Source organism: Vombatus ursinus, unplaced genomic scaffold (assembly GCF_900497805.2).
Source record: "Vombatus ursinus unplaced genomic scaffold, bare-nosed wombat genome assembly UNPS02014780.1, whole genome shotgun sequence".
In the NCBI taxonomy this organism is placed as follows: Eukaryota; Metazoa; Chordata; class Mammalia; order Diprotodontia; family Vombatidae; genus Vombatus; species Vombatus ursinus.
Window position 1 is genome coordinate 1,690,396 of NW_020954558.1, and position 24,767 is coordinate 1,715,162.

The window sequence follows — 24,767 nt, forward strand, 5'->3', positions numbered from 1 at the left end:
CCTTGTACTTCTCATGGATATTGGAGAAGAGATATTTCAGGTGACAAGTTACTCTAGATGACTTTTATGGGTTTATTTTTAGTATTCTTCTTATCTTAGAAAGAACCAAAGAACAGAATTGAGCTTGAGACCATATAGTATGAGGAGGAAAATGAATTGATTCAATTAAAATATCTCTTAATCCTACTAGGTTACTATATTCAAACAACTATCAGTTTCCCTTGCTGGTCAATCCCAACACAGGGAGACAGCCAGAGGGTGTAGGTGGCAGGTAGTCAGCAGGAAGTTCAGTCAGGGCACTGGAGTCAGTAAATAACTGGTGTTCCAGTCTCTCAAGAAGGCTGAACTCAAACTCAATGCTAGCTTTACAGCCTTATCCCAAGAGGTTACAACCAGAAGATAACCACACTCAAACTAATGACTTCAGCACCTCTAGAAAGAAGCAAAGGCTTCTAGTACCTTAAATTCCAGATATGTGATGGCTCTGGGTCTCTTTCAGAGCAGAACTTCTACTACTTCTTGCCCTCTCCTGCCTAGGATATTTTTTATTTCTGTGACCCAAGGAGTAGCAAGAGATGAAAGGAAGATAACATGTGACTTTTTTAAGGAAGTTTTTTTTCCAAGGACTCTGGAGCCAGAATGGACTTGACGGCAATCATTTTCAGCAACAGAAAGTAGCCACGATTTCTGAGTAAATCTCCTTCAGCTGAGATTATAGTTGGTTCATTTTCATTCTTTCACTCTGTTGGGTCCTACAGAGGTTGACTTCATTAACTCCTGATTAAGAATGACAATGGCAATTCATCCCTGGAATTTCCTCCTCCTCATTCCCAAGACTAGAACCAGTGGTCAGTGAGGGCCACATGTTGGTGAAGGAAAGGATGTTATCTCTTAGCCCTAATTTTTCTTCTCAACAGTGGTTAGCAGATCCAACATGAACAGTCATGCATAACAGGAGTGGTGAATAATATGGATATAATCAGACTCCCCTTAAGCAATGAGACCCAGTAAATCTTAGTAAGATCTCATCTTTCTATATAAACCACAGGAGCTCTGAAGTCACCCATCTCACAAGACAGTTACTCAGATCCTAAAAGAACATTAACTTCTGGCTCTAGCACCAACAAGAAATAATAATACCCCCATGGGTAATTCATGTGCTCAGATATATACCATGAGCAAGGCTCCTGCATGGTGTTGACCTAGGCATCTTGAAGACTGTTTAGGTAGGATCCCACCTCCACCCCCTCAAATAAATCAATCAACAAACATTTATTAAGAGCTTACTTTATGCTGTGCTAAAGAAACACAAAAGTGAAACAATGCCATCATGGAGCTTACAGTCCAAGAGAAGAGATAATATAAGCATATACATAATATATATTAAATGAATATAAAGTAATTCAATGTCAAAGCCACCTACAGTATCTAAAACAAAATAAAGTATGGTGGAAAAGATGTACAATAAGTAAAACTTTATCCTATCTGCACTAACTACTTTGATACCCAATTACCCAGTTCCAGTGATAGCTGGGGAGATACTCAATGTATCTGATTCAATTGAATTTAATTAATGATTTATTAAGTACCTAAAACAAAGAAGTCATAATTTACACTTATAAGACATAATTCAGGTACACTGACCAGTTTCTTCTGAATTATATGGGCTGACAGGAAAGTGCCAAGGGTAGACAGTTGAATTTTGAAGATACGGGGAATGATACTTAGCATCACAGTAACTGTTGATGTTTTATTTCCCTATTAAACTGTAAGTTTTTGGAGAGTAGGGCTGTGCTTTTCATCTACATATCTCCAACATCTAGCACAATGCCTTACAAAATAAGTTGCTTAACAGATGTTTGTTTAAATGAATTGTCTCAGTTTCCCTATCTTGAGAATAGGATTGCTTCTACATTATGCAGTGCTGAATGGCACAATAGTAACAGCTAAGCATCACTCTGCATAGTAGGTAGGAAAGGATAGGGAATGGACCTGTGATTTCATTGATAAAGGGATGTCGTAAATGAGTCAATGCAGATCAGGATCTTCTCTACATCTTACATCTTACATAGTCTCAGAGAGTTGCCTAGGGTACTGCATAGTAGGTACAAAATTAAAATTAATCGATACACTGTAAACAATCCTAAGATCAAACGAATGGCAAAAACCTTATGGTTACAGATCACATAGTTTACAATTATATAAGGTAGTTTTAGAAAGCATTCAGTTACAAACCCAAATACAAATTCAAATAAAAGAATCAATAAAACATTCAGTGAAATCCAGTTCCCAAGATATTAAGAAACATGAATGATACCTTTCAAATGAGCAGACACCCCCCAAATCCACACACAAATGACAGTCTGGGAAGGGTCCTCAAAGCCACAAATCCCACAGAAGCCCAAACCTGCTGATTTCCCTTAGGCTTCCCCTAAACAATGCATATGTCATTAAGAGAAGCTCTCCCTTCATTCCCAGACACCTGCTTCCCACCCTAAACCATTCCTCAGGGAAGCAGGATATAGAGAAGGAAAGAGGTGAAACTGCCAACTCTGGTGCTAGACAATCAGCACCCTAATTTCCACAATCTGCATTTCTACTCCCCACCCCAGTCTGTCTTCTGGCTGTCTTCCCCTCACATGCTAACTAAAGCCTTTTCTCCAGTCCTATACTCTGCTTTTTTATCTAATGGCACTAACCCTGGGAAGAACACTTGCTCACGTTAAGGTCACTGGCTCTCTCAGAAGTATGAAGTCAAAGAAGCTGATCTTTTACCAAATCTCTATAATGAGAATACTAAGTGGCTTCTAAATGGACACTAAGCACCTATTCTGAAAGATTCAAATCCTCTTAGGATGTCTTGCTGGGCTATTAAAACTGGAGGGGGGAGGCGAAGAGGAACAGAAGGGGATCTAATTTATTCAACCTCTTGTAATAATGTTCTCCAAAGTCAGTGACCCTGAAAACTAACCAGAGCAACACACTGTTTCTAATGAACTCTGTTCTCAGATATTTATGTCCCCAGAGACTCATCCTTGGTTCCTGTCTCCTTAGAGAAAAGACTGCAGGAAAAGTAGGAACAGACAGACTGGTCCAAACTTAATCCTATTACTTTGAAGTACTGCATTTAATTTTAAATGCCACACTTTAGGAAGGACACAGAAAAAATGGAGTGGGTCTACAGCAGGGGTGGGGAACCTGCGGCCTGGAGGCCACATGCGGCCTTCTAGGTCCTTGGGTACAACCTTTTGACTGGGTCCAAGCTTTACAGAACAAATCCTTTAAATAAGGGAATTTGTTCTGTGAAATTTGGATTCAGTCAAAGAGCCACACTTGAGGACCTAGAGGGCCATATGTGGCCTCGAGGCCACAGGTTCCCCACCCCTGGCAGAGGTTAGGAACTATGATAGGGAAAAGACTGAAGACTATGAGGATTGGTTGAGAGGACTAGGAAGGAAGTTACAAAGAGTAAGCTCATATACTTTTGAAGTTCTAATCAAAAGTGGGCACAAATGTGGCCAAGTAGGCACCTGTATAGCTTTGAGCCAAAATAAGTCCCACATGCCACTCAGAGCCCATGGTTCCCAGGTCCACCCTACCTCTGTATGTAGCCCCTCTGAGTCTCAAGAGTACTGCAGTTCTCCTTCCATTAAGCAGTTCCCTGGCCCCATTTCCTACCTGAGCCCCAAGAATCTCCAAATTTGGCTTCAGGTCACCACAAATTGTTGTTTGTGGATCACTGCACAGTGTAATGGAACAGAGGATTTAGAATTAGAAAAATTAAGTTCAACTGCTACCTTAATCACTTACTATCTATATGACCTAAGGTAGCCACTTTCCTCTATTGGCCTCTTTCTTCATCTGTAAAACTAGGGAGCCAGATTAGATGATGGTTCTTTACAGCTTGAAATCCTACGATCCTGGGCAATTAAAAAAATTATCTTTTTTTTCCAATCAGGAAAAATCTACCTCATTCTCATCCCAACTCCACCCCCACCTTCAAATAAGAACACAAGAAAACAAACCTTCCAAAAGACTACTGATGGAAAATGTTATCCACATCTGAATGCAGATCAAAACATGCTATTTTCTCTTTTTTTGTTGGTTTTTGTTGTTTCTCATGGTTTTTCCCTTTGTTCTGATTCTTCTTTACAAAATGACTAATGTAGAAATATGTTTAATATGATTATACATGTACAGCCTATATCAGACTGCATGTCACCTTAGGGAGGGGAGAGGAAAGGGAGGGGGAAAATTTAGAAGTCAAAATCTTATAAAAGTGAATGTTGAAAACTAAAAATTAATTAATTTAAAAAAGAATTAAAGAAAAATTGTTACAAACATGTACAGTCAAGCAAAATAAACTTTTGCATTGAACATGCCATACATATATATACATAAACACACATGTATATATATAAATATACACACACACATACACACATGCATGTATGTATATTCTGTACTATGAATCCTTCATCTCTCTATCAGAAAGTGGGTAGCATGTTCCATCATTATTCTCCTAGAATCGTGGTTGGCCATCACACTGATAAGAGGTGAGCACAATAGTATTTCATCATATACATATACATATATATACCTACACACACACACACACACACACACACACACACACACACACACACACCCATAACTTGTTCATCCACTCCCTAATTTATGGGCATTCCCTTAGATTCCTTTTCTTTGCCACTCAGAAATAGCTACTATAAATATTTTTGTACATCCTTAGTTTATTTTCCTTAAGACTAATCCCACCCTCTAATTCTCCTTATCTCTTCTCCCCTGTCCTTCCTATTTCCCTATTGAGTGAAATGTATTTCTGTACTCAACTGTGAGCATCTGTAATCTTCTTCCTTTGACCAGTTCAGATAAGAGTGAGGGTCACATGTCAGCTGTTCCTCCCAACCCCATTTTTTGTTATTATATTATGTGAGATAATTTTCCTTAACCTTTCTTCCCTTCCCCCCCAACACTCAGTGTATTACTCTTCCCTTCTCTCCATTCTTTTCTTAAGATCATCAACACACAACAGAACTTCTCCCATACCATGTCTAATTAGATTCCCTCTATGATCCCTGATCATGATAGGGTTCAGTGAGGACACACATATCAATGTAAGCAATTTATCCTTGTTTAGTCATTTATCACTGATCATTTATGATTACTTTTTTACATTTCTCTTAACTCCTGTGTTTGAATTTCAGTTTCTATGCAACTCTGGTCTTTTCTTCAGGAGTGCCTGGAAGTCCTCTACTTAATTAATCATTTTTCCCCTGTAGCATTTTACTCAGTTTTGCTGGGTAAGTTATTCTTGAGTGTAAACCATCTTACATAGTCCGAGTTCACTGCTCCTTTATAGTGGTGGCTGCTAAATCATGTATGATTCTGACCATGGCACCTCCTGAACTCTTTCTTTCTGGCTGCTTGCAGTATTTTTTCATTTACCTGAAAATTCTGGATTTTTTTCTATAACATTTCTGGGAATTTTCATTTGGGGGTTTCTTTCAGGCAGTGACTGGTTGATTTTTTATATTTCCATTTTGTTCTTTGAATCTAAGAGATCTGGGCATAGTAGTCTCAAGACCACCAGGCCTAATCTTACAATACTGCCCCATGTGGGGCAGATCTTCCCTGGTATATAACCTCTCCTTGGGCACTAGAGTGCTCCAAGTACAGCATGCTCCTGGTCAGACCCCATTCCCAATGTGTTAAGACATCTGTTTCTCTATGCCAATCTAGGCTAGACAAATATCCAATGTGACTTTTTCTAGATTTTCCCTTATTGGAATTCCGTCTGCTGTGTTTTTTAGACCTGTTTGGAGAAGGTGGGGTTTGGGGGATTATGGGGGATATGAATATAGCTAGATGTGAGGGGAAAATTTTACTAGGAATAAGAGCTGTCCAAAACCAGAATAGCCAACTTTGGAGAACAGTGGGCTCCTAGCACTGGAGGCACTCAAATAGAAACTAGATGACCATTTGTCAAGAATGTTGTAGAGGTGAGGCAGCTCAAATCTGAGTGGAACTAGATGACTATGGTATGACCGATACAACTTTAACTTCTCCAATATCTTCCATGTCTAGTCTCTATTTGTAGTTATGTTTATGTATTTATTCTATAACCCTTATGTATGACAATATAGTTTTGCTACTAGGAATTATGAATCTGTAAGTTCTACCTTTCCTCACTAAATCACTAAATGTAAATAATTATTGCTTGCTATAGAACATTCACATTTGTACATAGCTATACTAATAAGCAAGGCCTTTATTTGATACCTGGAATCTTTTTATATGGGAAGTTTATTCTACCCCTCTACTATATCTAACATATCAGAGATGGAACTTTTCCTCTATAAATAGGGAAAGCTGAGAAGTTATTTTTGGAGCTGCTATACCAACAACAATTTAGGGAGCTGCCATACTATTACCCCAATCTGGACATGGATCTAGGCATCCACGGTCTCCTACTCCTGTCTCCAGCCAGATGTAAAGAATATCCTTTAATAAATTTCCTTTGGACACTTAAGGCTTAGGTATGAGTTTGATTCTCCCCTCCCTTGAGAGAATGCAGGGTTACCACATAGTCACTCATTTGGAAAAGCATTTGCCAGTCAAATAAAGGAATTAAAATGGATGGAAGCAACTGATCATATCTCCTTGTTTGTTTGTGGGGTTTTTTAATTTTTGTTTTATTAATTTTTAATTAACTTATTTTTAGTTTTCAACATTTGCTTTTATAAGATTTTGAGTTTTAAATTTTTCCCCTCCCTCCCCTTCATCCTCCCCAAGATGGCATGCAATCTGATATAGGCTATACATGTACAATCATATTAAACATATTTCCACAGTAGTCATGTTGTAAAAGAAGAATCAGAACAAAAGAAAAAAACCATGAGAAAGAAGAAATAAGAAAAAAGGGAGAAAATAGCATGCTTCAATCTACATTCTGATTCCATAGTTCTTTCTCTGGATGTGGATAGCATTTTCCATCATGAGTTTTTTGGAACTGTCTTTGACCATTGCATTGCTGAGAAGAGCTAAGTCTATCAAAATTGGTCATTGCACAATATTGCTGTCACTATGTACAATGTTGTCCTGGTTCTGCTCACTTCACTCAGCATCATTTCATGCAAGTCTATCCAAGATTTTTCTGAAATCCACCTGTTCATCATTTCTTAGGGAATCATAATATACTACTACATTCATATACCACAACTTGTTTAGCCATTCCCTAATTGATGAGAATCCCCTCAATTTCAAATTCTTTGCCACCACAAAAAGAGCTGCTACAAACATTTTTGTACATGTGGGTCTTTTTCCCTTTTTTATGATATCTTTGGATATCTCCTTGTTTTTAAACTCCTCAAACACACAGAGGCCTCCTTCCAATTACCACAATAAAGACCTATTTTAATGACCTCAAAGAGTACTCCAACTGCCTATTTGACATCTCTATCCCTTACCAACCCCACCATGTCCAATCAGTTGTGGAATCTTTTGTATTCGACTTCCTCAATATCTTCCAAATTCATTCCCTTTTCTGTTCTTACATCAAAACCACTCCAGCCCAAGACCTTATCACCTCTTGCCTGGACTACTGCAATAACTATCCAATTGGTCTCCCTGTATCCAGTCTCTTTCCTCTCCAATCTATCCTCTAAAAGTTGCCAAAATGATAAAGAACAAGTATGATCATTTTGCTCCTCTAGTTCATCTATGGCTCCTGGCTTCCCTGACTTCCTTCAGGTCCCAGTTAAAATCTACCTCCTGCAAGAACCCATTCCTGATTCACCTTAATGCTAGTACCTTTCCTCTAATATTATCTCCAATTTATCCTGTCTATATTTTGTTTGTACATAGTTATTTACATGTTGTCTCCTCCATTAGACAGATTGTGAGTTCCTTGAGGGCACGGATTGTTTTTTGCATTTTTTTGTATCCCCAGCAAATAGTAGGTGCTTAATAAATAAATGCTTGTTGACTTTATTTGACTTAGCTCAAGAGGTTTCAATGGCTCCTTATTGGCTCTAGGATAAACTATAAACTTTTCTGGTTGACACCTAATGTCCTCCACAATCTGATTCCAGCTTATCTTTCCCAAGCTGATAACGTATTATTTTGTTGCTATGTTCCAGCCAAACTGACCTGATTATGGTTCTCCAAACACAAAATTGCACTTTCTACCTCCATGCCTTTGAACAGGCATTCTCCCAGGCCTGGAATGCTCTTCTCTGTCACCTCTGCCTCTTAAGACTCCAAGCCTCTTCAAGATGTCTGCTTATGATCTCTGTCACCTCCTTCAAGAGACCTTTTTTGATTTTCCCAGTTGTTTGTCCCCCACCCATTACTCTGTGTTTATTTTGTATATATCTTATATTTACTCATGAAGTTCCTTATGTTTAGATTGTCACTTTTGTATTTGTATCTTAGCATGTAACAGCGCCTGACTCATACAAAGTACTTTACTTATTTATTAAAATAAAAACTTTTTGATTGTTTCCTTCTAATTCTGAGCTTCTGTGACTGTGAACCAAGTCATTTTTCTGTACAGGAAATGGCATACTTACATAGTTAGAAGTGTGTTTGGATCTCAAGGAGTCTTTTTTAACCTGGATATTTCTATCCTGTATGCTAACTCATTAGAAAGGTTAATGGGTACAAGGAGAAGAACATAGGATTGTGGTATGTATATGCTACTCCCCTCCTCAACAAGATATCCTGTATATTGTGACTATACATGGAACCCATCATGGAACAGGGGATCAAGTTGCCAGGAGGGTATGTGATGGTCAGAAAATTCACATATATCTACAAATATGATCTGCAACTCTACATTATCCTTCTAAAGGTCCAATTAGCTAGTTCTGATATCAGGTGAATTTAGGCTTCTCTTCCTATTTTCAAATGAGTCTCTGGTCTCCACAAGTGGCAATGTTATACAGAAGGTATAGTCTTGTTACTGGGAGTATTTCTACATGATGTATGTCCTCTAGACCAACCACAGATAGTTTCCCACTGTTTGTCAACTGGTCCAGTCCATCAAATTACCTTTCCTGTCACTGCGGATGCTATGCTGTAAGGGGAGTTTCTTCTCAAGGTTAGGCTGAACAAAATGTTATCTGAGATCTCTCCCAGTTCTAAAATTCTGTGATTCTGTGAATGACAGGCTCTGAGACTAATGAACAATCTTATTATTTCTTTTTTTTTTCTTTTTCTTTTTTTTTTTTGGTGAGGCAATTGGGGTTAAGTGACTTGCCCAGGGTCACACAGCTAGTAAGTGTCAAGTGTCTGAGGTCAGATTTGAACTCAGGTCCTCCTAACTCCAAGGCCGGAGCTCTATCCACTGCACCACCTAGCTGCCCCAACAAACATTACTTCTTTGTTGTCTCCACCCACTGGCTTAAGCCCGTAGCCTTGACAGCTTCTTCCAGACTCCAGTCCCAAAACCATATATGTGAACAATTCCCACCAGGTGAAGGAAGAGGCTATTTCATCACAAAAGTTTAGCACCTTCATTGGACTGAAGCACTCCTAAGAACTAAGAAAACAATACGTACCCTGAGCCCACTCATCCTTTTTCCCCCTTCTCTGAAAACAATTGCCTGGGAAGGCTGTTTGAGGGGAAATAATTACACTAGTTCTACAGAAAGTTTCAATACTATTAATAGCCTGAGTCATGTGGTCTCCTACAGTGATAGTGTGTTGTTTGTAAATAGTAACTCGGGCCTGAGGAAAGGCCCATCCAGCTGGAAGGGTGGGGTAAGGCTTGGGGTGATAAAGACAGATTAGGTGGAGAGGTAGCCTCTAGACTAACTGGAATGCACTCAGTACGGGGTCAAGTGGAAGTTCTGTTCCGGAAGGCAGGACTATTCTTCCAATCTTCTTTTGGAACCATTTTTAGAGACTAATCTGTTCCACTGCTCCCTATGTGATCTTGGAGAAGTCTTTCCCCTCCGCTCCCCTCCCCACCCAAATCTGGGCTTCAATGTTATCTTCTCTAAAATGAGGGGCAAATCAGGGTTGGAAGGGGACTCAGAAGACATCAATTACTCCTCACTTAAACAAAAATCCCTTCTACAACATTCAAGAGGTGGCATCCAACCTGGTTCTGCTTCAAAACCTATATGTTGTCCAAGATGGCGGAGGGAAAGCAGTGGATGTCTTGAGCTCTCTCCCAAAGCCCTCCAAATACCTAAAAAAATGGCTCTAAATAAATTCTAAAGCAGCAGAACCCACAAAAAGACAAAGTGAAACAAATTTCCAGTCAAACACAGCCTGGATGGTTGATCAGAAAGGTATATCGCGCCAGGCGGGGAGAGGAGCTCAGTTGGGCGTGGGCACGCAGGCCACAGTGACCCTGGAACAGGCCTCAGAGGACTGAATCTCAGGAAGCTGTGGCGGTTTCCAGACCTCTCAACCCAGAAACGCCAAGGACAAAGTGGAAAGTCAGTGGGAAAAGTCTGTGACTGGGGAGAGAGAAGAAGCTAGGTCTCAGCCACAAGTCCTGAGTGAGGGCCACAGCTTTTTCCTGAGCTTCTGGCCCACAGACTGAGGGGGAATGGAGTGGCTGATCAGAGGGGGACTGCAGGGTTCTCTTTGCCAGCGCTGAGGCAGGAATCTCTTGCTTTGCCTATGGTTGGATCTGAGTCACAGTTCTGAGGGGTGGTCCTGGGGCAAAGAGGAGCGCTGGCATGGTGGAGCTTGTTGTGGCAGTGGAGAGGAAACACCTCGCCCCTTATCATAGCACCTTGGAAAAACTGACACTTTTCAGGTCCCTAGAAGTATCTCTGAAAACAGCTGTACAAACCCCCAAAGCTTGAGACAGTACACTCTCCACATTGGAAACAGACTCTTACCTTAACAAAGAGTTTAAAACTCAAGTAACTGGCCGGGATCATGAGTAAGCAGCGCAAAAAGAGTCAGACTATATTATCTTACTTTGGTGACAAAGAAGATCAAAACATACAACCAGAAGAAGGAAACAAAGCCAAAGCTCCTACATCCAAAGCCTCCAAGAAAAATATGAATCAGTCCTAGGCCTTGGAAGAGCTCAAAAGGGATTTTGAGAAGCAAGTAAGAGAAGTAGAGGAATAACTGAGATTGATGCAAGAAAATCATGAAAAACAAGTCAACAGCTTGCTAAAGGAGACCGAAAAAAATACTGAAGAAAATAACACCTTAAAAAATAGCCTAACCCAAATGGCAAAAGAGGTCCAAAAAGCCAATGAGGAGAAGAATGCCCTAAAAAGCAAAACTGGCCAAATGGAAAAGGAAGTCCAAAAGATTACTGAAGAAAATACTTCCTTAAAAATTAGAATAGAACATTTGGAAGCTAGTGACTTTATGAGAAATCAAGACACTGTAAAACAAATCCAAAAGAATGAAAATTAGAAAACAATGTGAAATATCTCATTGGAGAAACAACTGACCTGGAAAATAGATCCAGCAGAGAGAATTTAAAAATCATTGGACTATCTGAAAGCCATGATCAAAAACAGAGCCTAGACATCATCTTTCAAGAAATTATCAAGGAAAACTGCCCTAATATTTTAGAACCAGAGGGCAAAATAGAAATTGAAAGAATCCACCGATCTCCTCCTGAAAGAGATCCCCAAAGGAAAACTCCTAGGAATATTGTAGCCAAATTCCAGAGTTCCCAGGTGAAGGAGAAAATATTACAAGCAACCAGAAAGAGACAATTCAAGTATTGTGGAAACACAATCAGGATAACACAAGATTTAGCTGCTTCTACATTAAGGGACCGTAGGGCATGGAATATAATATTCCAGAGAGCAAAGGAGATAGGATTACAACCAAGAATCACCTACCCAGCAAAACTGAGTATAATTCTTCAGGGGAAAAAAATAGTCATTCAGTGAAATAGAGGACTTTCAAGCATTCTTGATGAAAAGACCAGAGTTGAATAAAAAATTTGATTTTCAAATACAAGACTCAAGTGGAACATGAAGAGGTAAACAGGAAAGAGAAAATCATAACAGATTTATTAAGGTTGAACTGTTTACATTCCTGCATGGAAAGATGATATTTGTAACTCATGAGACCTTTGTCAGTATTAGGGTAGTTGGAGGGGAAAAAATTATATGTATGTGTGTGTATATATATATAGAGAGAGAGAGAGAGATATAGATAGATAGATAGAGGGCACAGGGTGAGTTGAAAATGAGGGGGTCATATCTGGAGAATAAAATTAAGGGGTGAGAGAGGAATACACTAAAAGAAGGAGAAAGGGAGAGGTAGAACGGGGTAAATTATCCCACAAAAAAAAAAAAAAACAGAAAAGAAAAGGATCTTACAGTGGAGGGGAAATGAGGGAAGGTGAGAGGCAATGAGTGAATCTTATTCTCAAAGGATTTGACTTAAGGAGGGAATAACATACATACTCAATTGGGTGTGGAAATCTGTCTTACCCTACAGGAAAATAGAGGGGGAAGGGGACAAGAGAGTAGCGGAATGATAGAGAGGAGGGCAGATTGGGAAAGGGAGTAATCAGAAGTAAACACTTCTGAGGAGGGACAGGGTCAAAAGAAAGAATAGAATAAATGGGTAGGCGGGATAGGATTAAGGGAAATAGAGTTAGTTTTTCAAAGCATGTCTACTACGGAAGTGTTTTGCATAACTGCACATATATAACCTATATTTAGTCGCTTGCTTTATCAATGAGGGTGGGTAGGGAGGGAGGAAGGGAGAAAATTTGGAACCCAAAGTTTTAAAAACACATGTTTAAAAAAAATGTTTTCACATGCAACTTGGAAATAAGAAATGGGGTATAGAAATCCATCCTGCCCTACAGGAAAATTGGAGGGGAAGGGGATAAGAGAAAAGGGGAAGAAATAGAAGGGAAGGCAGACTAGGGAAAGGGGTATTTAGAATGCTTGCCATCTTGGGGTGGGGGGAGGGGTGAGATGGGGTGAAAATTTGGAACTCAAAATATTGTGGAAGTAAATGTTGAAAACAAAAAAAAAATAAAATAAAATTCAAAATCTATATGTTATTGTTTCTGAGTTGTTTTCAGTTGTGTCTGATACTTAGTGACCTCATTTGGGGTTTTCTTGGTAGGGATACTGGAGTGGTATGCCATTTCTGTCTCCAGCTCATTTTACAGATGAAGAAACTGAGGCAAAAAGGGTTAAGTGACTTGCCCAGAGTCAGACAGCTAATAAGTATCTGAGGACAGATTTGAACTCAGGGAGATGATTCTCCCTGACTCCAGGCCCAACTTTCTATCCACTGTCCCACCTTGCTGCCCAGAGACCTACAGTGATGAGGAATCCACTTCTTCCCAAGTCAGCCTACAACACTTATGTCAGCTCTTGGATTTAATCTAGAAAGTGCTTTCTAACTCTGACATTCAATCATATAATGATCTTTAACTTAAATAGGGTCAGACAAAGTTTATAACTGTCCTTCCAAAGCTACAAATATCTCCCAGTATGAGTCAAAAACTAAATGACAGGCACTTAAACCTAGTAGATCAGGGTCAGCTCAGAGCCCAAGCCTCCAGATTCCTTTAAAAGATATAAATGACTGAGGAAATAGGCCTCATGAATCAGCCAGTACTCAGGGGGATGAGATCCTACTAGCTCTCTTCCAACAGCTTCAGATTTGAAGTAGTGGCTTCTGATTCGATGAATTCAATTAATACTGAACAAATTAGCTCAAGCTAGCAGTTTGTCATAGTTTTGAGATAGAAGGGACTTAAGAAATTATCTCATCTAACACCCTTATTTTAGAATGAGGAAACTGAGGCCTAGAGATGTTAAGTGATAGAGACAAGATTTGAACTCAAGTTGTCTGACTCCAAAGTGAGTACACTTTCCATTGTACCATGCTGTCTTTCAAAAGTAGGCCTAAAGCTGATGCCTATACAACTTCTAATTCAATCTTGTCTTAATTTTTAAAAAAGGGAGGGGTGGGGAATCAAAGGACTCAGAGCAGTTACACTTCCAACATCCCCCCACAGAACATAGTGTAAACACAACTTATTTCCCAAGGTGGGTGTGATATTCGCTCTCTTCAGACTAAGGAGAAAGAAAAAGTAGTTACTAAAACTGCAAGGTTACTAACCATGAGTGTTCCCTCCCTCCCACCCTCACCCAAAGGTCTTTCCTGGGCCCTCTTCTCTTCTCTCTTTATACTAACTCCTTTGATTATTTCATCAGTTCCCATGGATTCAAATATCATCCCTACAAAGATGATCCCCAGGTTCATAAATCCAGTTCTAAACTGTCTCCTGAGCTCCAGTCTTGTATCATTAACTGCTAGAATCTTGAACTGGATGTTTTGTAGACATTTCAAATTCAGAACAAAGCTCATTACTGTATCCACCAAACCCATCCATTACTATGAATAGTACCACTATACTTCCAGTCACCCAGACTCATTACCTTAATGTTATCTTTGGTTCCTAACATACATTTGCCCCAAATATCCAATCTGCTGCCAGGTAAAGTTCACAGCATCTCTTGTATACATCCCCTTCTTGCCACTCACACATCCACTACACTGGTACAGGGTGCCTCACACCTAGACTACTACAATAGCCTTCTAGTTGACTTTCCTGCCTCAAGTCTCTCCACACTCCAATCTATCTTCCATTTAGTTGCCAAAAAGATCCTCCTAAAAACAGGTCTAAATGTGTCAAGCCCCTATTCAAAATCTTCAGTGGTTCCTTATTGCGTTCAGGATCAAATATAAAATCTTCTGTCTTTTAATGTCCTTCACAACCCTGATCCCTTTCTGTCTTTCCAGAATACTACACAATCTAGCAAGACTGGCCTTCCTCACACATCCAGCAACTCTTTTTCACTGGCTGTTCCCCATACATGAAATGCTCTCTTTTATTACCTTTGACTCCTAGCTTCAACACTCAGCTCAAATCTCACAGTCTGGAGGAGGCCTCTCTCAGTTCCCACCACTGCTAGTGCTTTCCCTCTGAGATTACTTTCCATTTACACTAATAGCTTGTACAATTTTGTGCTTGTTGTCTCCCCCATTAGAATTCAAACTCCTTGAGAACAGAAACTGTGTTTTTGCCTCTTTATAATCCCAGGTCTAAGTACACAGGCTACAACAAAGTATGGACCTTTCAGCAAAGAAGACAGGCTGCCCAGCTCCATAGACTTACTTCAAACTAAATCCTGAAATTCCTACCAGATGGAGGAATGATCAAGAAATCAAATGAGGAACTACAATAAATGACTTCTCCCCCAAAAAAAATTCCTCAAAAAGCCAGTCAACAACTGACAGGCAACAGAAAAAGGGGTTGCCAGCAAAACCAGAACCACCAGAGGCAAACAAGCCTGTATCTTTCAACTAAGATCAGTGAAAGGACAGAAACATGAGTTCTACAGGACTCCATCTGGAGGCAGTAAGAGAAGAGGGCCCCTAATAAAGACCCATTTTTGGTGTTTAAGTTAAAAATAAAAAATTAATTGAAAAATTGAAAACACGATATGCTTATTAACTGACTGACATCCAACCTTAGGTCTCCTACCTCCATTATCTTTCAATTGATATCTAAAAACAGCTGGTGGGAAAGGCAACCAGCCAAAAGGGAAGGTCTAACCTGCCCTTACCAACAAGAATTGATCCATAGTCAGATGAATTTCTGACACTCAATCAGGGAAGCCCAGGAGCAGAAGGGGCAACAGAGCCTCAAGATTTCATAGAGACACAAGTTCAGGGTCAAGTTGGTGGGGAGGGAGAGGAAGAGCATCACAGGGGATGAGATGAAGAGGAAAAGAAAAAGAGGATTTGGAAAAGATAATGAGATAAGAGAAAGATTTGTGCGGGAGGGAGGAATAGTTTCAGTGTCTAAATGCCATTTCCTCTGCCCAGGACTGAGTAGTAAAGGAGGAGACCACTACAGCCAGGGCCTAGGTCATTCCCACTTCCCAGAAGCCTCATTTTCTACCCTGGCTTCTACCCAGGTGGGGCCTAGAAATCACTGACAAAAAATTTCACTCAACTATCACTTCCCTCTAAGAAAAACACTTGCTAGCAAAGGAGTTTCACACAGAAAGCAGAGAGCCTAGCATCCACAGAGCTAAGAGACAAAGGCATCCCTAGCATCTTCCCCTAATACATAACCCCCCAGAAATTTCTGAACTTGGCATCTATCTCCCCTAAATAAAGGACCTGCTCTATTCTTTTTATTATTATTCTTTCAACATTCATTTTTATAACATTTTGAGTTCCAAAATTTTTTCTCCCTCCACTCTCCCCTCCCCAAGACAGCAAGCAAACTGATATAGGTTATACATGTACAATCATATTAAACATATTTCCACATTAGTCATGTTGTGAAAGAAAAATCAGAACAAAAGGGAAAAACCACGAGAAAGAATTTTTTTTTAAAAAAGGTGAAAACAGTATGCTTCAATCTGTATTCAGACTCTATAGTTCTTTCTCTGGATGTGGATAGCATTTCTATCATGAGTCTTTTGGAATTGTCTTTGGTTACAATTTGTCATTGTACTGCTGAGAAGAGTCAAATCTATCAAAGCTGATCATTGCACAATGTTGCTATTATTGTGTACAATGTTTTCCTGGTTCTGCTCACTTTACTCAGCACCAGTTCATGTAAGTCTTTCTATGTTTTTTTCTGTAATCTGCCTGCTCATCATTTCTTGCTGAACAAAATTACATTCATATACCACAACTTGTTCAGCCATTCCCCAATTGATGGGCATCTCCTCAATTTCCAATTCTTGGCCACCACAATTCTTGTACATGTGGGTCCTTTCCCCTTTTTTATAATCTCTTTGGAATACAGACCTAGTAGTGGTATTGCAAAGGGTATGCATAGTTTTATAGCTCTTTGGGTATCATTCCAAATTGCTCTCCAGAATGATTGGATCAATTCATAACTCTGCCAACAATGCATTAGTGTCCCAATTTTCTCACATCTTCTCCAATATTATCATTTTCCTTCTCTGTCATATTAGCCAATCTGATAGGTGTGAGGTGGTACCTCAAAATTATTTTAATTTGCATTTCTCTAATCAATAGTGATATAGAGCATTTTTTCATATGACTATAGATAGCTTTAATTTCTTTATCTGAAAACTGCCTGTTCATATCCTTTGACCATTTATCAATTGGGGAATGACTTATAAATTATGACTTATAAATTTGACCCAGTTTCTATATATTTTAGAAATTAGGCCTTTATTGGGCAGCTAGGTGGCACAGTGGATAGAGCACTGGCCTTGGATTCAGGAGGACCTGAGTTCAAATCCAACCTCTGACACATAACACTTACTGAAGCTGTGTGACCCTGGGCAAGTCACTTAACCCCATTGCCTAGCACAAAAAAAAAAAAAGAAAAGAAATTAAGCCTTTATCAGAAACACTGGCAGTAAAAATTGTTTCTCCACCTTCTGCTTTCCTTCTAATCTTACTTGTGTTGACTTTGTTTATGCAAAAACTTTTTAATTTAATATAATCAAAATTATCCATTTTGCATTTCACAATGTTTTCTATCTCCTGTTTGGTCATAAATTCTTCCCTTCTCCATAGATCTGATAGGTAAACTATTCCTTGCTCTCCTAATTTGCTTATGGTATTACCCTTTATTCTAAATCCTGTACCCATTTTGACTTTATCTAGGTATACGGTGTAAGATGTTGGACCTGCTATATCCTTAAGCATAAGTCTAGAGAGAGAGTGGAAGAGACATTGCTACTTGTCAAGAGACAGGCCACAAGAAAGGCCAAACTCTTGGATCACAAGAAAAATCCTACAATGCCTTCTATTATTGTTACCCACAGCCTTTACTACCACAAGATCTACTTCAGAAGCCCTTGGTATTCTCTACTACTCCTCTATGCCTTCCTTCCCCTTCCCTGTTGCACATAATGTGAAATGAGTTTTCAAGGTTTCACTAGCAATAAAGGGAAACGTCTTCCACAAATATCCTGTGATGTCTCATAAAGATATGTAGGTAACCTTGGATTCTCAAAGACTATGCCAAAGGAACACAAGGTCTGGCAGGTCCTACCAAAGTAAAAAGGCTTAAAGAGCTCCATGACAGACTGAAATGGCTTATTGCCCAAAGACCACCATCGCAAACCTCTGAGAGGGTCATGACCATCAGTTAATGCATAATTAGTGTTTTCATAATCATGGCTTTTTTGAAGTATTAATGAAGGGAAAAGACGGCATATACTAAAACTATGAAAGTTATATACTCATGTTAAAGAATCCAGGAATCTTTTCAAAAGTCTCTGTTCTGATCAAAGACTGAACAGTACACACTTCCTGATTAAATCTATCACCACGCTGCATTAAAACCTAAGCCTGCATGTGTCCTCCCTCTCCTTCTGGCTCCAACCAATCATTCTTCTCCTTTCCAACAGTCTTTGCACTATTATTTTTCCCATTAACTTTTAGGACCAGAACTTCCAGTGGAATAATTCTCCTACTTTAGCATAATTCTACCACTTAAGCAAAAAAAAAAAAAAAATGTATATATATGTATGTATATATATAAAATCTTGCCCACCATCTTCATTCAGTGGACAAAGAAAAAGAAAATTAAAGAGGTAATAGGCCAAGCACAATGTCACACAGCTAGTTAAATAAAAAGAGAGAATGAGAACCCAAATTTCCTGACTCCCAATCTACAGCCACTTGCTTCCTTTACCTCCAACCCTCTGGTCCAAAGGTCTGCCACTGTATCTGAAAAGCTCACCTCAAACTTCTAAGATATTTATCACCGCCATGTACTTCTCTCCCTGATTTGCTGTGAATTCCCAAAACAGAAAGATCCCTTTCCTTGATCTGGCAGTAGGCATCTTCCCCATCTAGTAAGCCTTCTATGTATTTAAACATTTTATTCTCTGTTCAATAAATACTTATCCTCACATAAACCCTGAGGTAGATAGTATATGTATTATCATTCCAAGTTTTCAGATGATCAAATTGAAGCTCAAAGAGAGCTAAAGTGTCTTGCCCTAAGTCATAAAGCAAATATCACAGCCAGAACTTGAACCTGAGCTTTCTTACATTAAGCTCTCTATTTCTTACATTAAGCTCTCTCTCCCCAGCACTCTTCATATAGTAAGTGCTGAGTCAATGCTGGCTGATTCATTCATTCACTCCCAAACTTTGGAAACCAATGCAGACCACTAAACTGACACCTCAGCTGCATGAAGCAGAACTCCTCACCCTGCCTGACACTCTGGCAACAAGGCAAATGGAGAATGAGCCAACTTGGCAGAGAATGATAGAAAAGGTTACAAACCCATGGGTGGGCACCACACACTCCATCCAAAAATGTGCCCAAAATGCACTGCCTTGTATCCCTCCCTGCTAATCAGCTAGGCTGGGGAAAGAAGAGGTACTAAATTATACTTGTATATGCCCTATCATTGAGATCCTTTCTAGCTCTTCCAATCTTTGTTTTCTATTCTAATGTCCCTTCCATTTCTAATGTTTTTTAATAGCTGATCCTTTTCAGCCCTAACATTCTCTTAGTCTACCAGCTGGAGAAGTCAGACCCATATACAAAGCAATAAAGAACATTAAATGTACTAAGTAGTTACTGGAAACCCAGAGATCATGGATAAGGCTCTCCCTGGAATTTAAGAATGAATAATTTTGACAGTGGAAATGGTATAAAAGTCAGAATTTAAGAGATTTCAAAGGAAAAAAATTACAGCCCAAAGAGAAACTATAAAGGAGATTCTAACCAGGGACAGAAGATTGGACTAGATGACTCCTAAAATCTCTTCCAGCTCTAATAGCATAAGATTCTCTAATGGGACTTGATGACAGACTAGATATAGGAGATGAAGAAGAGGACAGTCAAAAATAATGCCAAGGTTTGTAGCCTTATATGCCCTCACAGTACCTAACCCCCTTAGGTTAGGCATACAGCAACACTCAGTGACATGGCCCTGAAGCCACTGTGCTCTGAATCAATCACTGTGTTACTGCTGTTTCTGGCCACATCTCTCAACAGGTCAGACATTGCAGCAAGCCTGAAACTCCAGGCTCTCAACTCCAGCTTTGGCCTCTATCCAGGTCCCATGATGGCAAAGTGCCCAGCAAGTCCATTTTTACCCTCTCCAAAAGTCTCTAGTGGGGGAGAGGAGGAGAGGGGTTGGCTCCAAGTGACCCCCAGGAATCCAAGAATGGGCACTGATGTGGGCTGGCCCCCATCCCAGTGCTTGGCAGACATGTCAGATCTTTGGGAAGGGGTGGGTCCTGCCAGCACAGGCCAGAGCTCAGCTCTGCATCACTCAGGGTACCTAAGCTTTGGAAATTGGCTATACGTCAGCTTAAGCCACACCCAAACATCATGGCTCCTAGCTTTAATCAGAAAAGCAAACATTCCTTAGCTCAGCACTCACTATATGGCAGTAAACTTTATTCATTGCAACAGCTATTAAGTCCTTGGAATGTAAGCTGGGAAACAGTTCAACTTTTACCTTCACTGCACAATCTTGCTTATAACTGACTGCCTTCTGGCACATTGAGCATTTACAAAATGCTTGGAAGAATAACTCGAGCCCATCACTCATAGAAACTAAGATAGTGCACTGCAAATTCTAATGGCTTATGACATCAACAACCAAAAAAAGCTTATCTGTCTCTAGGATGGTTTGTATGCAGATCTAAGGCACACAAAAATTTAAACCCAATAAGCAGTATCCAGATCCTTGCTACTTCTCAATCTTCACTAGGATAGATTGAACCTCACTTTCCAAGCAACCCCACCAAGAAGACAAATGCACCTTCTTACATAGATAAGCAAGGGAAAAGGGAGAAGGGGTTGTGAAAATGACCATCCTGTCTATGACCTAGCAGACCAGACAACTGAGCTCTACTGTGCACCACAGGCAGGAGATTGAACTCAAAGGGGGTTTAGTCACGTGAAAAAAAACAGTACCTTCCACCATAAGATATACCCAAAAGCAAATTTCAGTAAAGGAGAAGAGAAAACATTAAACCTGAACTTTCTGGGCTGTAACACTGAAAACTGAAGGTTCTCAATGAATCAATACCAATTGTTACTTTTGAGGGATATTTCAACTCTTCTGAGCTCCTCTCAGATCTCCTGCCACCAACCCTGTGGCCCTGGCCTACTTTAAGGTCCCCCCACTCCAATACCCACCACTGCCTTGCTCTGAGACCTGACCCACACACAGGTTTCCTTTTACTCTGCGTCCATCATTCTTTCTACTTCAGCACATTCCTTTATATTTCTAAAGCACATTTCAGCTGAAACATTCTATGCCATCAACTACCAGCCTATTTCTGACATTTACATAGGCAAGGTTCATTTACTGGCAAATCATTCCAATATTAGCAAAAAATCCTGATGAGCTTCCTTTCACTTCCAAATTTTGCCAGTAGTACCATCCCTAGTGCTTTGATCCTGCCACCCAATACGGTGACTGGTCTAATCCCTTTGTTGTCCCTGTTGTACCTGTAGGAACATCACTGAGGCTGCCAGAAGAATGTCAATCCCAGAGGCCCTCTACAAACATCTGGCTCCTGGGAAAGGTTAATCAACATGAAAAATCTCTGCTCTCTAGTTCTAATGCCAACACTAAATACACTACATTTTCACTTAGTTCTTTGCACTAATGACAAACTGTCAAGAAGCAAATATCTAAAGACAGTAATTATGAACCCCACAAGTCTTTTTTTGTTTGCAGTCATTTAGCCTGGAGAAGAGAAGATATAGAAGATAAGGACGTGGCAAAATTGATTGCTATATTTATGCACCTGAGCATTCTATCACAAAGAAAGGGCATTTGTTAGGGAGAGTGTCCAAAACCAAAAAAGTTCTACTATCTTATGAGCTAAAGAAACTTCACCTCTGTTTGAAAGCTGAATTTTAAGAGGATGCTGACAAACTAGAATATGTTTAAAGATGGGCAACCAGGATGGAAAGTAACACTAAATCATCATATGCAAGAACTGATTGAAGCAAATGGGAATGTTTAGCCAGAAGAAAAGAAGTTAACTTTCTTCAAATACCTGAAGGGCCACCATATCAAAGAGAAATTAGATTTGTTCTAAAATGACACAGTAGTGGAAGAGGAGGAAGGAGTTACAAGGAGACCAAGATCGATTTCAATTCAACATAAGGAAGAATTTCTTCACAATCAGAAATGTCCAGCAATGGAATGAGGCACCTTGTGAATTTGTGGGCTATTACTATAGGTATACAAGTAGAACCCAGCTGACCACTTGCCAGAGATACCACAAAAGGGATCTGCTGGGTGTAGGGTTGAAGGAGATGAATTCTAAAATCCCTTCCACTTTGAGATTCCATAATTCTGTAAAAGAAAATTCAACAAATTTAGAAGGCAGATGCATACTGACCCCAACGAGCCCTTCCAGACTTAACTCCTATCTCCTCTCTAATCATAGTTGAGTTTTAGTTTTAGTTCTGCCATTAAGTGCTATGTCTGTATTTATTCAAGTCACATTACCTTCTTTGTACTTCAGAGGCCCCATCTATCAAAAGTAGAGAATACCATTCCTCCTACTTCAGGGTTGTAAGTATTGAATGACGTGAAAGCAATTTAAAATGTTAAAAAAAACACTGAATAAATGTGAAAGGTGATCAATAATATTTTCTTCCACCTACTTTCAGCTCAAGATAGCAATGTTCTTAACTACAGTCAATGCTCTAAGAGCAAGTTCTGCTGCAGATAGGCTAGTCTAAGGTCTAAGTAAGAGGAAGTTAAGGGGAGACAAGGTAGTTTATCCCTTTAGGAGCCGTAATTCAATCAAACCAAACTTATCACCCAGAAACAAAAAGGGTGATCAATTGATATTATAATTTGGTATTATAAATGCTTAATACAAGGGCCCTGATAGACAGAATCTGAAGATCAAAGCACATGGTCCAGGCCACAGGCCTTGGATCTAAATAAAGGCAAGATCTCACTGCCTAGCAGCACTGAAGGCACCAAAGAGTGGGCTTAGCAAAGATATAATGAAACTTCCCTGAGTCCGTAAGTCAGGCCTCCTCCATAAGACAAGGAAGCAGTCATAGTAATAGCAAAGTAGAGAGCCAGTGGTCAAAACCAATGTTATTTCATATGTCCATAGTACTTTAAGGTTTACAAAACTTTATGGTAACACCAGCAGCTGACTTTATATAGTGTTTTAACACTTCAGTTATCTCATAACATTTTATATTATCATAACCTCTCTTACTTACACTTCTCTCCTCTGACACTGAAATCACCTAGTGTAGGCCTTCATCACCTCACTCCTGATCTTTTTCAGTAGCCTGATGGTTGATCTCTCTGCCTCAGTTCTCTCCCCACTCCAATCTATCCTTAACCCAACTGTCAAATTGATCTTCCTAAACTTCAAGTCTGACCATATCATCCTCCTATTTAATAAACTATATAAAAACATGTTTTTAAAAGTCCTTTACAACCTGACCCCTTCCTACCTTTACAGACTTCTTATACCTAACACTACCTGCACACGCTCTGTGATCCAGTGATATTGTCCCCATTGGTGTTTCTCAAAAAAGACACTCCATCTCCCAATACTAAGTATTTTCAGTGGCTGTTCCCCATGCCTGGAATGCTGTCTCTCCTCATCTCCTTCTCCTGGCTTCTCTGTCTTCCTTCAAGTCTCAACTAAAGTCCTAATTTCTGCAAAAAGGTTTTCCTAGTCTCCTTTAATCTTAGTGCCTTCCCTATGGGACTAGCCCCAATTTATCCTGTGTATGTTTGGTTTGTGCAGTTGTTTACCTGTTGTCTCCCCCACAAGACTGTGAACTCCTTGAGAACAGGGACTATCTTTTGCTGTTTTTTTGTATCCCTAGCACTTAGCATAGTGCCTGGCACATAGCAGGCACTTAATAAATGCTAGGTGATTTGATATGATATCTCATTTAAGACTTGAAACAACTTTATGAAATAGGTACTAAAGGGACCTGTTTAGAAAGTGAGGTTCAGAGTAACTGGCCCACAGTCACAGAGCAAATGAGTGTTGGAAACAGGATTCAAACCCAAGTCCTTCTTGACTCCAAGTTCAATGGCTTCCATGGGATTTATGTAATTCAAGTATTATCTTCTAATCTATAAAAATAGGGATAATCAAGGTCACACAGCAAGTAAATGGAACAGCTGGAACACACACTCAGGTCTCCTAATTCCCAGTCAAGTACTCTTTGCACCACACCACAGTGCTAAAATAACAATAGCTCGAATTTATATAATGCTTTAAGGGTTATAAAATGCTTTCTTCACAACAGAGATAACATCCTAAATTCCTTGACCACACCCCACCCTGGGCACCTATTCAGTGGCTAGGCTGCTTCCTAGGAATAATGACTCTTACCCGATTCCTCCCTGCTGAAAATGACCTCTCCCTTTCTCAAATTTCTCAGAGTATTTTATCTGGATCTTCCTCATGTCCATATTACATCCCATTTTGCATCATATTTACTCATATATATGACATTCATTCAGGATAAATGGATTTAATGCCAATTATGTATCAGTCAGTCAATTTTATTACATGGCACCTACTACATGCCAGGAACTGTACTAGGCACTGCAGCGTACAAATAAAGGCAAAAGCCAGTCCCTGCTCTCAGAGAGCTCAAAGTCTAATGCGGGAGACAACAAGCAAACAACCATTTACAAACTGTAAACAAGATAAATAAGAAATAATCAAGAGGGAAAATTAAGAGGGATTCAAAAAGATGTAAAAGATGGGATTTTAGCTGGGAC

General features: G+C 39.6%; 1 protein-coding gene and 1 pseudogene across 2 annotated transcripts in view; one reads left to right on the forward strand and one right to left on the reverse strand.

Moving 5' to 3' along the window:
- Window positions 1-24,767, reverse strand: part of STIM1 (stromal interaction molecule 1) — a 250,687-nt gene that overhangs the window by 170,713 nt on the left and 55,207 nt on the right. The window lies entirely within an intron of this gene.
- LOC114046022 overlaps window positions 1-24,767 on the forward strand; it is a 53,563-nt pseudogene that overhangs the window by 22,209 nt on the left and 6,587 nt on the right.